The sequence below is a fragment of the Amblyomma mixtum genome, chromosome 8, assembly GCF_055824585.1.
Source record: "Amblyomma mixtum isolate Tamu chromosome 8, ASM5582458v1, whole genome shotgun sequence".
Taxonomy (NCBI): Eukaryota; Metazoa; Arthropoda; class Arachnida; order Ixodida; family Ixodidae; genus Amblyomma; species Amblyomma mixtum.
Genome location: NC_143019.1, coordinates 52,340,534 through 52,354,981, shown reverse-complemented (window position 1 = coordinate 52,354,981; position 14,448 = coordinate 52,340,534).

Genomic DNA, 14,448 nt, shown 5'->3' with positions numbered 1-14,448 from the left:
TTTCGCCTCTCAAAACTTTAGTTGCCAAAGTGTCCACGCAATTTTTTTTACACTTAGGCCTGCATTTGTAGCTGTGTAAGGTTCTTAGTCATTTTAATTTTTGTTTAGTTAATGTTCGTCCCGCGTCTCTCTCCTCTCCCCTACAAGTGGAGAGGGGGAGAGTGGCAGGAGGAGAGGGGAATGCTTAACAGATGGTAGGTGGCGAGAGGTATAAGTCCCCCAAAACACTTCTTGGTAGGGGGATTCTTAAAACAGATGACATGAACTTGTGGGCGAGTTGGTCTGACAGATGTCGAAGCCGCCGGATAGTTTACGCCTTCATGGCCCTCCTAATGATGTCGCATTAAAATATTTCAACCGGCGTGCACGTAACGCGACCCGTGAGCTGATCCCGTAACGTGATCCATCCATCCATGAGCTGGAAAAACCAACAGCTCCTGTGATTGGTTCTTCTAGATGCTCAGCCTCGTTTGTAGTGCCTGACTTTGGTATCTTCGACCGGGCGCCTTCAAAGAGCCCTCACCTTCGGTTGAGTCATTGACCACTTCAAAGTCTCTCAGACGTCTTTCCTTCTGCAAACGACAGATTGTAGTGACTGTCTAAGTCCGAACTAAAACTCCTGCTACGCTGAAGTTCTGTGGATAAATTTTACATCTGGTTTACCTCGGTGTATTTTACCTCGCGTTATCCACCTCCGTACTCCATGCCTTCTGAGTCGCAGAAGGTACAGATATCCCAGCGAGCTCAGAGTTCAGGCTCGGGGACTGCAACCCCTTGCAGGCTGCCGAAGCAAAACCCGTCACATAGACGTTAGCAGGAGCAATCAAGCACGAAAATAAGAGGAACGCACGAAGAGCTAACTAGCGAAAAATTCAGGGGGCCCTTCGGCTCTCTAAATTGCCTTTCTTGGCGCACTGTTTGCCATTGACTGCGAGACTGTTTGTGCGGTACTAGTGCTTTATTTGACTACGCGCTTTGACTACACATAACAACTTCACACTTTGACCGCCGACTTTGACTGCTTCTTTAGCACGACTCTCTCTCTCTGCTTCAATGAGTTCGGTTGTAACCATGGCTCTGTTCGCAGTAATGAGGCATGTAATATGGTCACCCACGGACGCCTTGCGGCCCCTGTTGAAGCGGACAACAACTGTTTTATTAGTTGTCGTGAGCTCCAAAAGGGGGCGTCAGGCGACCGTGGATGATAGGGAGCCTGCATGTACCGGTTTTATGCAGGCTCCCTAGTGGATGACCTCATTACTTCGAATCCGCGCACACTGACGTCATAACCATTTCGACCAACCGAAAAGCTTGACACCTCTGCTGACAACCATCTGTCGACAACGATTAGGCATTAAAGGATTTCCCTTAATACTTTAGTTTGAGCTAGTTGGGCGTAACGAGACATAACTTCACAAACGCGAACTGGCGCGAAGACACGAGGACGAACCCACAGTGACAGGACTGGCGACAACTACAAGGTAACTTAACCGACTGTAACTCAGCAACTACGAGCTATAAACTTACTCCGTAATTCATGCCAGTCCTATCTGTGTGTTCGTCCTCGTGTCTTCGGGCCAGTTCGCATTTGCGCAAGGACTAACAGCACGGCCAGTCTAGAGCCGCTGTAGAAGAAATCAGAAAAATCGAACGTATAGGGAACCCAAGCTCAAGTTTGGGAGCGCGACGCCAGCGCCGCAGCGGCGAGCAGCGGAAACTCGGGGCGGCGCCGTAGCAGACGCCCTGCTAGCTTTGTGTGCACTTGCGACGGGAGAGTCGCGCGAGGCGCAATCTTCGCGCTGACAGACGCGGCCTCGGCGAAGCAAAAAGGAGGTAGTACGAAGGCCGTAATGTAAAAACCAAAGCGTATGTACACGGTGATACACTCTTACCGCGAACACGCGAGTATGCGGCCGCGCTCTTCGGAGAGCCAGTGAGTCTGTCCCTACCATGCACGAAAAAAGTGGCAGACGACGCGCAGGCAAGTCGCTCGCTGCTCGATTTTCCAGCCTTGCGACTGCGAGTCGCAAGCCGCTGAACTAATCGGCGAGACAGTGGAGCTTTTGGCAATGACGCCGTCCGCGGACAGTAGAGCTTTCGGCAACGACGTCGCCCGCGGCCACGCCGGGCGACGAGCTGCGCTGCTCCCTCGCTGCCGTAGTCGTCGCTAAGCCTAATCATTTCGCATCGATGCTGCAGCTGAGGGCACTTCGGAACTGGCCAGCGCTGTAATAAAGGTGCTACTCGCGTCACCGTTTTACTATGTTCACCGTCACATAATAAAACAAAGACGTGATCGATTTCCGTGATGCCTTTAACTGCGGAGCCAGGTGACAACAGGCGAGCAGCACAGGGCATCAGCAAAGCGGCTTTGGAAAAGAAATATGCTTGTATCGCAGTTATCGCTTCTACCAGCAGCTCGGTATTGGCCAACGATCCTCAAAAATGATTCATTTTTGACGTTGCTCTACTCCAGGGTTTGGTATGAACGCGAACAAACAATATTAGCGTATTTTTCTGACGGCGGCGGCAGGCAAACAGGTCGGCAGGCCGGCCCTGAGAAGCGCGCCACTGTCGCTGTCATCATGACGCTTATACGACTGCGGTGCACATCAATACCGTCACGACATCCTCCTGGTCACCGTAGTGCATTGAGAATCGCACCGAGCGCGAGTGCAGGAGACGCGGTCAAAGCAGACGAAATTCTCGAAAGCGCGCAAGCAATGTTATTCCGGAGAGTTTTCGTTTCAAGCGAGAAGGCGACCCGCAGGTCGCACTTGCAAGTGTGAACAATGGTGGTCAAATGTTTAGGGGGTTCCCCAAGGTGGAGTAGAATGTTGACGAACTGTTGCCTGGTCCCATGTCCTTTCGACTCGCACGTAAGTGGATCGCCCTGCGCATCGCATGCAACAACTGACAACTACGATCAACAAGTGTATCGCTTTATTTCTCAGAGCTGATAGTACTTCGCATATTTCGAGCATATAATTATACCGTGGACTTACCTCTAGTTACATGTCATACAGTACGACGTTAATACTCACTCGAGAAACGCATTTTACAGTCAAATGGGCCTCCTCATCGTCGACCGTCTGCTCCACACAGTAGACGCGACTAATCAGTTTCCCCCCTTTAATTAAGTTTGCATTGCAGTACTGCGCGTCAGTCTGAACGATCTTATTGTGGCTCATGCAGGCGACACATCGCGACAGCGCGGGCGCGCGCACGTGCAAGAGAGCGCGCGTGCAAAGAAGCGTGGTGAAAGCAGCGCGAGCAGCGAGCAGCGCCCCAGTTTTTACCTTTCTCCCATAGATGGCGCTGCACATCAGGCGCAGCAGCGCCACCCGGCGATGCTTTGGGAGCCTATAGCGTCTCACCGTTTGGGCGCAATATGTGCAACTGTCTCTGTGGTTTTTCAAGTCACTTCGTTCACTCAGCGGAAGTTGTATCCCTTTAGGTTTTTGAATTAGCACAAAGGAATAAGTGCAGGATGAGGGGAACGCAAAAAATGACGCCAAGCTCTAGCATGCGCACGCATGGCGAAAGTTCCGCGTCTAATCAGATATCACTTCATCGAGCCGTGCCAGGGGCAGACAAAGAAAACAAAAAGAAAAAAGTATGGCCGCAAGAAACGTGACGACGCGCCGTCTGCCCATGGAAGCAGCGGCGCGACCCAGTGCACAGTCACTGTTCCAGGCCCCTGCTCCCAGGGGGGAATTTTCTATCGCTGATATAAGTGCGTCAGCACAGACCACCTTCGAGGGGCCTGTAGTCGACAGCAACGCGCAAGCGAGTGACTCAGGTACAAAATGTGACCGACGGAGACCACCGTTCTTTCTTCGATGGTGCTAGCCGCGGGGAGTTATTTTCGCCGTATGCATGTACAGGGTCGTCCACTCTTAGTTAGAATGCGCTGGCGCATGGCCGCACTCTTCAGAGGGTCACCGCGTGCGACACAGTCGCTCACCGCAGCAAAGTGGCGCAGGAGAAGGTGTACCTGGACGTGGTGCTTCGCGTCATCTGCCACTTCGCTTCGACGCGCAGCCGTTTCGGACGCAGTGACCCTCCAAAGAGCACGGCCATGCGCTAGCGCATTCTAACTAAGAGTGGACGACCCTGTACAGGGTCGTCCTAAATATGTGCGAACACGTCTCAGCGTGGCCGCGCTGCGCGGCGCGTCAGAGCATCCGGTGTGGCCGCGCATCGAAGCTACGCTGCGTATGCGCACATGGGCCCGGAGGCGGTGCTTCGTGTCGTCTGCTAAAGCGCACCGTGCTTGCTTTCCTGGTCGTTTTTGTTGGTTCCAGAATTTATGTATTGTGTGCCCACCCTGCGAAGGTCTTGTAAAAGATCGCAGTATCAATAAATAAATAAATAAATAAATAGAAAAGCGCTCCCAAAATAAGCACGCTCAGATGGCGTTGGGGAAAGCGCATTTCACTCACTTCAGCGCGTTGTTGTTGGTTCCACGCACCACAGCTAAGCGGCCTGTGCTCTCAGTGCCGCGGTCTCTGTTATGCTGGCGCTGCTTCAACTTTTTCAGCTCTGGTTTGGATTGGTCGATGTTGTTAAGCATCCAAAAGCGACTCACGCTATGAGGGATGCCCCACGGAGAAGTGGCGATCGGCGACCTTGGTTTTCGGTGGCTGCTGCTGGCTTCCTTGTTTAGGTTTGGTTTATGAGGGCTTAACGTCCCAAATCGGCTCAGGCTATGAGAGACGCCGTGGTGAAGGGCTCCGGAAATTTCCACCACCTGGGGTTCTTTAACGTGCCCTGACGTCGCACGCCAGCTATCAGTGAAATTCGCCTTACCACAAGGGCAAATGTCAGGTGGACAATTTTTTTGCTGTAGAATAAATTTGTTGGGCCTATAGTAACGTTGGCTGGATGAGTGCACGTCGGAGTGCACGCTCTGCACGTTCTGCGCTCTGTTCGTGTCACTTCGTTTACAGCGCCTTCTGTGTCTGCAGGTAGGCTGGCTCTGGCTTTTCCGTTCTACACACGCCAACTGGGCGTGCTGTTTCGTGCATCGGGCGTGGCGCCTTCTGACATCTGGCCCTGCAGTGACAGCCGCGTGCAGTGCAAGTTTCCTTCTGTTCCTCACGAGCACTGTGATGGGGCGTCTTTGTTCTCCTCCATCAGGAATGTGCACTGTTACTGCATTCCGCGGGCCCTTGCCGTGAGTGGCATACAGCGCCTTCGCTGTGGCATTCAGCGTGTCCGACGAGCAACGTTCACAATCGCCATCGTCTCCCATCACGATACCTGACTGAGAAAAAAAACTGCCTTCCAACTCTGTCTCTTTCACAAGAATTGCAAATAGATTGTTTGCACAGCAGTTTCGTACGAGCTTCCTCTCGCCATTTGCTTAGTAAATATATCCTTCCACATATGACAACAAATGCCCGCTATGAGGTGAACACCCAACGCTTTACCACGTTACATGGGCCTGTCAGAAAATGCAGGCAGCGCCGATAAGCAACGCACCAACACCGGAGCAGTGGGAGGCTGCGCTGTCCAGCTCGAAGCCTGAAGAGCAGCTCAAGCTGATCGACAGAGCTCGCAAGACTGCAAAGGCCACTGGGGCCCTGGACTGAGGGCTCCACCTACGCTGAGAGAACCCTTGTGACAATAGTTTTTCATTCATTCATTGTCGCCATTTGAGTGCTCGCCGGCGCCAGCCGGTTCGAGCGCGTTGCGTTGTAGTTGACGCGACTTTTCCGCTTCTCAGTGCTTCCTGGCGTTGCAGCCAAGCTGCAAATGCGCTCCACAATCTCGAGGTCCAGGAGATGCCGAAAATAGTCTCCAATAGTGGATTAAGCGGCTTTCAGTTTCATTGCTTTTGCCCCGACACTAAAAATTAAAATGTACATTAGTTAATTTTAGTTCATCGTTTAATTCTCTTTTACAACATTTGCCTTGCCGTATACAGTCCATAGGCGGTTCTCACTAGCTTAACTTTCGCGGTTTCCAAGACAATTTGGTCGAAAAGTAAACACCTAGTAGTATGAGCCAGGTATACGCAAAAAGACTCGCACCACGAAACAGCTTAGCCTAACAGCACCTTCTGCAAATAAGCTTATCGTGGTAGTGAAACATGCAATAGGATTGTTGAATTTAATCACCTGCAGTATGTGAAACTTCATCATCATCATCATCACCAGCCTGACTACGCCCACTGCAGGGCAAAGGCCTCTCGCATATGTCTCTCCAATTAACCCTGTCCTTTGCAGCTGCGGCCACTGTATCCCCGCAAACTTCTCAATCTCATCCGCCCACCTAATTTTCTGCCGCCCCCTCCTACGCTTGCCTTCTCTTGTAATCCACTCCGTTACCCTTAAGGACCAGCGGCTATTTTGCCTTCGCATTACGTGCCCTGCCCAAGCCGATTTCTTCCCCTTGATTTCGACTGCAATGTCATTAACTCGCGTTTGTTCCCTCACCCATTCTGCCTGCTTCCGGTCTCTTAACGTTACACCTATTATTTTCCTTTCCATAGCTCGCTGCCTTGTGCATAACTTAGGATGAACCCTTTTCGTTAGCCTCCACGTTTCTGCCCCATAGGTGAGCACCGCTAAGACACAAGTGTTGTATAGTTTTCTCTTGAGGGACGTTGGCAAGCTGCCACTCATGATTTAAGAGAACCTGCCATATGCGCTCCAGCCCATTCTTATTCTTCTAGTTATTTCCCTCTCATGATCCGGATCAGCTGTCACTACCTGCCCTAAGTAGACGTACAGTCGGGGACAAAAGTCTCTGGACCACGTGTTCCTCAAACGAAGTCGATAGCTGTATTATTGTCAGGCGGCTGGTGGTGAAAGAACACAATTTTGGCTTTCACCTCCACAAGTGGGGTCTCCAGCCGCCGGCTAATAGCAGAACTATCGGCTTCGTTTGAGGAAAAGTGGTCCAGAGACTTGCCCCCGACTGTACTCCCCAACCACTTCCAGCACACGCTACCAATTGTGAACACTTGGGCATTATGTGATGGAGCGCGCGCGGCTACGATGAGCATAAAGTTCTCTAAAAATAATGCGTTAAAGATTTCGTCAGTTTCTGGTTTATGGGGCTTTAATGTCCCAAGGCGACTCAGGCTATGAGGGACGCCGTAGTGAAGGGCTCCGGAAATTTTGACCACCTGGGGTTCTTTAACGTGCACTGACATCGCACTCTGGAATTTCTCCTCCATCGAAATTCAGCCGCCGCGGCCGAAATCGGACCCCCGCCTTCCGGGTCAGCAGCTAAGCGCCATAACCACTGAGCCACCGCGGCAGCTTATATGGCCAATTTTTAATGTTTTTAGTATACTTCCTGTGGATATGCGATGAATAACAAACTGGCCGAATGTATGAGTAAATACGTCACACCCTTCTTGCTAGTTGATATTTTTTACTTCTCTTGCTGTTGGTAGAGGTATAGATAGCGGTTCATTGGAAGAAATAGCCCAAAAGGAAGTGAGGTATCGAAGAGGACGGCGTTCGGCTATAGTGTTCTAGTGTTCTAGACCACTATCGCCAAACTCCCAGCTCTAGGCACTACATATATTAAGTGGCACAAACTTAAGTTAACCGTTGCGATGCACACTTTTGCTTGCACTTTGGGAACTAGTCACCGTTGCAGTCAGTCACTACATTTTTATGACAAGATGGCGTTGATGAATTAGCTTCCTTACAAGCAACCGGAGAAGCAACATAGTTGGGCCACCTTGGTCACGTGACCTTGTGGTGTCGTCACAGCCTGCACATCGGATTATGAACAGGCTGACCACCGTGGCAGGTGATAATGACTGGTCGCGAGAGGTTACTCGCGAAGAGCAACCTGGGTCGCACAAGCCCCACTGGTGACAGCACCTGCCATTGCAGGAATCTGCACCCTCACAAAAAAAGTTTTAGACAGTCTATAGAGTATCTATACACTTCTGTCTATAAAGTCTATAGACTGTCTATAGACAAATCCTCGAGAACAGTCTGTAGGCAATACAAATGCCGTAGACACTCTATAGACAATCTATAGATTTATGGCCATACACTTTTAGTAGACTTGTCTATAGACAGTCTATAGAGTATGAATAGACAAAAAGCAATATCTGTAGGAAGTCAAGAGTCAATAAGAAGTCCATAGACTGTCTATAGGCCATTTTTATAAGGGACATGTACTACGAAGGATCTGCAAGAGCCGCCGCGGTGGCTCAGTGGTTATGGTGCTCGGCTGCTGACCCGAAAGACGCGGGTTCGATCCCGACCGCGGCGGTTGAATTTCTTTGGAGGAGAAATTCTATAGGCCCGTGTACTGTGCGATGTCAGTGCACGCTAAAGAACTCCAGGTGGTCGAAATTTCCGGAGCCCTCCACTACGGCGTCTCTCAGTCTTAGTCGCTTTGGGACGTTAAACCCCATAAACCAAACTAACCTGATCTGCAAGAACCGCGTACTACTGATCTGTAACCTCTGCAAACGACGCGTGTAGAACGTGTTGCAGCTAACGCTATCTGAAGTTTTTTTTTTTTTCTTTAAGGTAACGGCCCAGTTCTCGTACACCTAACATACTTCTTTCCCATAACACTACTCATCAGCTAATTTAGAACATGAAGTAATCTCAGTACTTTTTGCTAGGACTATTAAATCCGAGCTCGGAAAAAGAAAGTCTGGTTTAATGACAACTCATGCCTAATATCATATTCCATGTATTTCGCGCTGAAACTAAGTGTACGAAGCCATGAGTGCGTTCTAATGTTTACGAACTGTGCGCTTCCCGTGATTCCTATAACGGATGAACTGCCATACTTTTCCGCACCAATTTCGGCAAAACATTACGGTATGATGTTCGGTGTAGATTGTAAGCGCATTCTTCAACAGGGATCTTTGAACCTATAGACAGACTACCAGCGTTCAGAATAACCAAGTAATCTGTTTTTTTATAGTTTCTTAAGGCCTGTAATATCTGCGTAACCAAATGAGCTTCCGCTACTCACGCGAGTTCACGAATTTTATTTAGTCTGAACTGCGGTTGCCATCCGAAAAAAAAAGATACACATCGCGTTTCACTCATAGACACGCAACATATAGCGTTTATTCTAGCACGTGCACTTCACCCCACTTCGGTGCGAAGTGAGAACAGCAACACTGAGTTCTAGCAGTTATATGAGAAGTATTGAAGTCATGACTCTATACATGAAATTTTAACGCAAGCAGCAATGTTTGACAAACTGTGCACATCAAAGGAATAACCTGATAGCCCCGGGAACGATATGCAAAACAGTCTGAGTAGAGTCCCTAACACGACACGGGAAAGTAAAAGCGTGATCTCAAAAAGAGAAAACTAAAACTTCGGTGACATAGCAATTTAGCGCTGTAGAGCTAGCTTCTATTAAATGGCCACAAGTGAGATGGCGCTCTTTGTACACAATAATATCATTTTGATGAAATAATGGTCAAAAAATAAACGAGGGTGCGTAAAATAAAAATAAATGAGCTAGGTGATACGCGCGATCTTATAGTTCGCTATGATCGCGCGCTCGCAGCTAGCGCACGTGACGCTCGTATCGCCGCCCTGGTGGCGGAATCGGCGCCAGCATTGGGGGCGCTCTTGTCGCGTCCTTTACGATGTCAGGCTAGTCTCTGCGATGGCTGCCAGCAGGGGTGACTCTTTCGCCTGTTTCGCAAGGTTGCAGTGGCCGTCGAAGTCGCCCAGGAACAGGTCGAACACGGCGACCGGAGTGTCGCCCATTCGGCTGGTGTAGGCACGGCGCATGCGCAGAGCCAGCTCAGCAGGACCAGCGAACAGGGCGAGCTGCACGGCGGATATTGATCCTTGTTGACAGCGGAACACACGTACACACATGACTCGAGCATCCCCTGTCAATGTTTGTAGCCCACCATGGCAGAGTTAAGAGCACGAGGGCTGCTACACGGTACCGCTGTAATCGGCCCTAGCAAGCATTGCCTCAGCTCCTCTTTATATTTCTCTAAGCTACTCAGCACACCTGCCGATGACGGGTTTGAATTAATAGCACCAGGTGCAAAAAGCGCAATGAGTAACATGCAGGGCGCGCAGTTTGGAATGGTCTATACAGTGAGTATTGACCGACGTCACAAGCGGCCGCCATTTTTGTCTGCCGCCGCCGCGGTGGCTCAGTTGTTATGGCACTCGGCTGCTGACCGGAAAGACGCGGGTTCGATCCCGGCCGCGGCGGTCGAATTTCGACGGAGGCGAAATTCTAGAGGCCGTGTGCTGTGCGATGTCAGTGCACGTTGAAGAACCTCAGGTGGTCGAAATTTCCGGAGCTCTTCTATAAGGCGCCCCTCATAGCCTGAATTGCTTTGGGGCGTTAAACCCCCATAAGCCATCTTTGTCTGCGAAGCAATGGATAAAGCCGCGCTCGTGTCTAACTGGAATATCGCCTCCGGCTCCGGCCTGCACTGTTGAAGCTACAAGCAGAAGAACAAAACGCACCCGTGACGTCACGTGAATGCCAGTTTCAACTGCCTGCCAGCGTTAAGGTGGATTCATAGGACGGACCATTGGCCCGCGGACCACCGCGGACCACGAGTCGTGTGACGTCTTACATGCGAGGCGCTCTGAGGTTCGCGCCTACCCGCGAAGTCAGTGAATAGAGCGTGGCGAAGGACCGTGGCATGCCTAATCCGGTTATTGCAACCTGCAAAGGCGAAGGTTGGAGGAGTAACGACAAGTGGATTAAGCATGCGCGCGATGTTTCTCCTTGCGCTGGCCAGGCGTGGACGTCGCAGAGCGAAAGTGGAAGGTCACGTGACCTTCATCCGGGCGTCATTGGTCCGTCGCGTGAATCCACCGATATCGTGTTTTATGCGCAGTCACCATCATCATCATCATCAGCCTGACTACACCCATCGCAGGGCAAAGGCCTCTCCCATGTCTCTCCAATTAACCCTGCCATTTGCCAGTTGCGGCCACCGCATCCCCGCAAACTTCTTAATCTCATCCGCCTACCTAACTTTCTGCCGTCCCCTGCTGCGTTTGCTTTCTCTTGTAATCTACTCCGTTATCCATAATGACCAACGGTTATTTTGCCACCATGCAATTACCGCCATGCATTAGAAGCGGCAGTGTTAGAGGTGCCATTTCATGAAGGTGTATCCTATGAAAAATTGGTCGCTGCACCACTCGTCTCCTGGCTTTGAATTTAGTTTCCGCTTTGCTTACTTGTTGCTAGGCAACCATGTAATTTGTTTACGTTGTTTTCAAGACGCTTTGTTAAAAACAGATGAGAAATTAAGTCTTTGAAAGTATGCTTTATGACCGCGGTGGACAGATGTATGTACTTGCATTAATGCGTATTTAGGTGTGATTGGTGTTACTTGAAGGGTGGCTCTAATTTGCGCACGTGTCTGTCCACGTAAAATATTTTAGGGAATGACGTGTGGAGGCTACGGTGACACGATACCTCCGTTCCGGTGGCGGTGTTAGCCCCGAGGACATAGACGCACTCGTCGTCAAATTCAAAGGCCTTCTTGGGCAGCCGGCAGACGTGGTCGTAGCTCGTCTTGTTGGCCTGCACCGTGGGACCGTTGAAGAGGCTGGACGGCAGGGCAGCGTCCAGAATCCGAGGATAGTTCAACGGAAGCGTCGCCTTGAACACGTCGGCGCCCAGCTGGATATCAAGACGTACGGTTTGAACCAGTCAGTCTATGCTCATCTTAGCTGAGCGGAGCCGCATGTAAACAGGCACCAAGCATCACGAACGACGTGGGCTATAACCGACTATATAACGACAACCTTTATTCCTTCAACCACGTACAAATATGTTTAAGAACCCGTAATCAGTGGCAGCTTACCAATATTCCTCAAGAGAAAAGTATACAACAGTTGCATCTTACCGGTACTCACCTAGGGGGCAGAAACGTGGAGGCTAACGAAGAGGGTTCAGCTTAAGTTAAGGACAACGCAGCGAGCTATGGAAAGAAAAATTATAGTTGTAACGTTAAGAGATCAGAAGCGGGCGGAGTGGTTGAGGGAAAAAACGCGGGGTAATGACGTCCTGGTCGAAATAAAGAGGAAGAAATGGGCTTGGGTAGGGCATGTAATGCGAAGGCAAGATAACCGCTGGTCCATAAAGGTAACGGAGTGGATTCTAAGAGAAGGCAAGCGTAGCAGGGGTCGGCAGAAAATTAGGTGGGCGGATGAGATTAAGAAGTTAGCGGGGATACGGCGGCTGCAACTGGCGAAGGACAGGGTTAATTAAAGAGACATGGGAGGGGCCTTGGCCCTGCAGTGAGCGTAGTCGGGCTATGATGGTGATGAATCAACACGTAATCAACCTTGCATTAAACTTTGTGCAAGCGCACGTGATAAGCAGGTAATTGCAAGAGCAAAAAAAAAAGCAAAGAATCTGAGCAACGGCAGAGCCATCACACACAGCGGCTATTGCTCAGTCATGTCTGAGCTCGTGTATGTTAAAGCTCCTTAAATCCGAGCAAAGTCAGAGTGGCCACATCAAACTTAACTACTGTGCGGCGAGTATACGGCAATATGCTAACCCGATATTTACAAACTTTCAGCAATACTGAAGTGACGAAAGAAACTTGAGCGTTATTCTTCGTTTACCTTCATCTCACTCCCCTTTTTATATGAAAGAAGCCAACAGCCACAGAAACCAAGGGGCACAGGGGATTTTTAATTCATTTATTTATTTTGTGGTGTTGATCAATTTAGAATATTACTGAATATGTTATCGCTTCAAGCTAATTGATTAGAAAAGCAGAAGAAAAAACAACCACATGCCGCCAGTGGGATCCGAACCCACGACCTCCGAATTACGCGTCCGGTGCTCTACCTCTGAGCTACGGCGACGGCTGTCAAATCTTCTGCTTTCGGGGGTATTTATGTTTACAAGTAACCTAACCTTGAGAGTGTTCATCAGCGCCACCGACGTTCATAAGCGGCGGACGTAGAACGTCCTGAGTTACCGCAGGTGTGACGTAGAACGTCATCGAACGGAGAGGGTGGAAGCTGCGTGAGAACCCTCTTATGCTTCCTTTTGGCGCCAAGGCTGCCAGAACCGAGGCCCTCGCTAAGCAATTAAGCAAACAAGGGAAGGGGAATGAGGGGCTCGTTATAAATATTAAAGAAGCCAACAGCCACAGAAACCAAGGGGCACAGGGGATTTTTAATTCATTTATTTATTTTGTCGTGGGTTCGGATCCCACCGGCGGCATGTGGTTGTTTTTTCTTCTGCTTTTCTGATCAGTTATCTTTAAAACGATAACATATTCAGTAATATTCTAAATTGATCAACACCACAAAATAAATAAATGAATTAAAAATCCCCTGTGCCCCTTGGTTTCTGTGGCTGTTGGCTTCTTTCATATTTATAACGAGCCCCTCATTCCCCCTCCCTTTTTATAGCAAGATATAAAAATGCCATCTGTTTATATCGATCTCATAGGGGATGCTTACCAACGTGAAAAGACCCCGAGATCGGCTGAACGGTAAGCCGGTGACTAGGGCAAACTGTCCCGCGATTCATATAGATCCTACCTCAGCGCAGCAGCGAGTTTCCCGAAGTAATGATCCGGCCATACAAAGTCGGACGCAACCAAAGAACGAGGCTGCAGATGCTCCTGAAAGGAGGCCATCCACCCAGTGGCGTCGACCAGTTATCATGGCATGGCAGTTAATCTGTTGAGGCCGTCGATATTCCCCTTTGATCTCCCGCACCCTGCGGTTTCCCCCGGTTTATTATTTTTATTTCCTTTTCGGTTGCCCCAACCTATTCTTTGTTAGGTCTAAGGGCGCCCGTTGTGCCTTATGACGGCGCGGGCAGGGCACTTTATTTATTTTCTCTACCCAAACTAACTTATCTTTGTTACTTCAAGGGGATCAGTCAAGGCATAGAGTGGGAGGAGTGGTCGACGTCATTGGCTGGAGAGGCTCCTTTGAGAGGTACAGTCTTTGTCAATGTTTAGAGCCCAGGGGGTTCACTCCTAAGCTTTATACTGGGACTCCAGGAGCATCCATGAAAGTCTTACCTATTGCAGGAGGCAGTACCAGAAATATTCTCACGTCAAGGAAGTCCAGGAGCGCTAGATATCCATTAAGAACGACACAGTGTGGCTCAAAAGAAAACATCCTGGGCTCCAAACTTTTGACAAAGGGTGTACTTGCCGCTTCGTTCATTCTTTGGGTGTGGCTGCCAACGCCAATGCATGCACTACACCGTTCACTTTGGGTGGCGTGTAGTATACACGTGACAGCGTACCGCTATTGAGTAGGCGACCTTGGCTGCCTCGATGGGGCTGGCGGTCTCTTCGAGGACGTGTTGCCGGATGGTGTGGTACGAGGCCTCCGCGAAATCTCGTCTTCCGGTGCAGTCCAGAATTCCCTGCGTACGGAAGGAGACGAAGCGGTAAGGGGAATCCCCCTGTGGAGAGTAGATTTCAATGGAGGGAAGAATTTCTCAGCAACACATCTA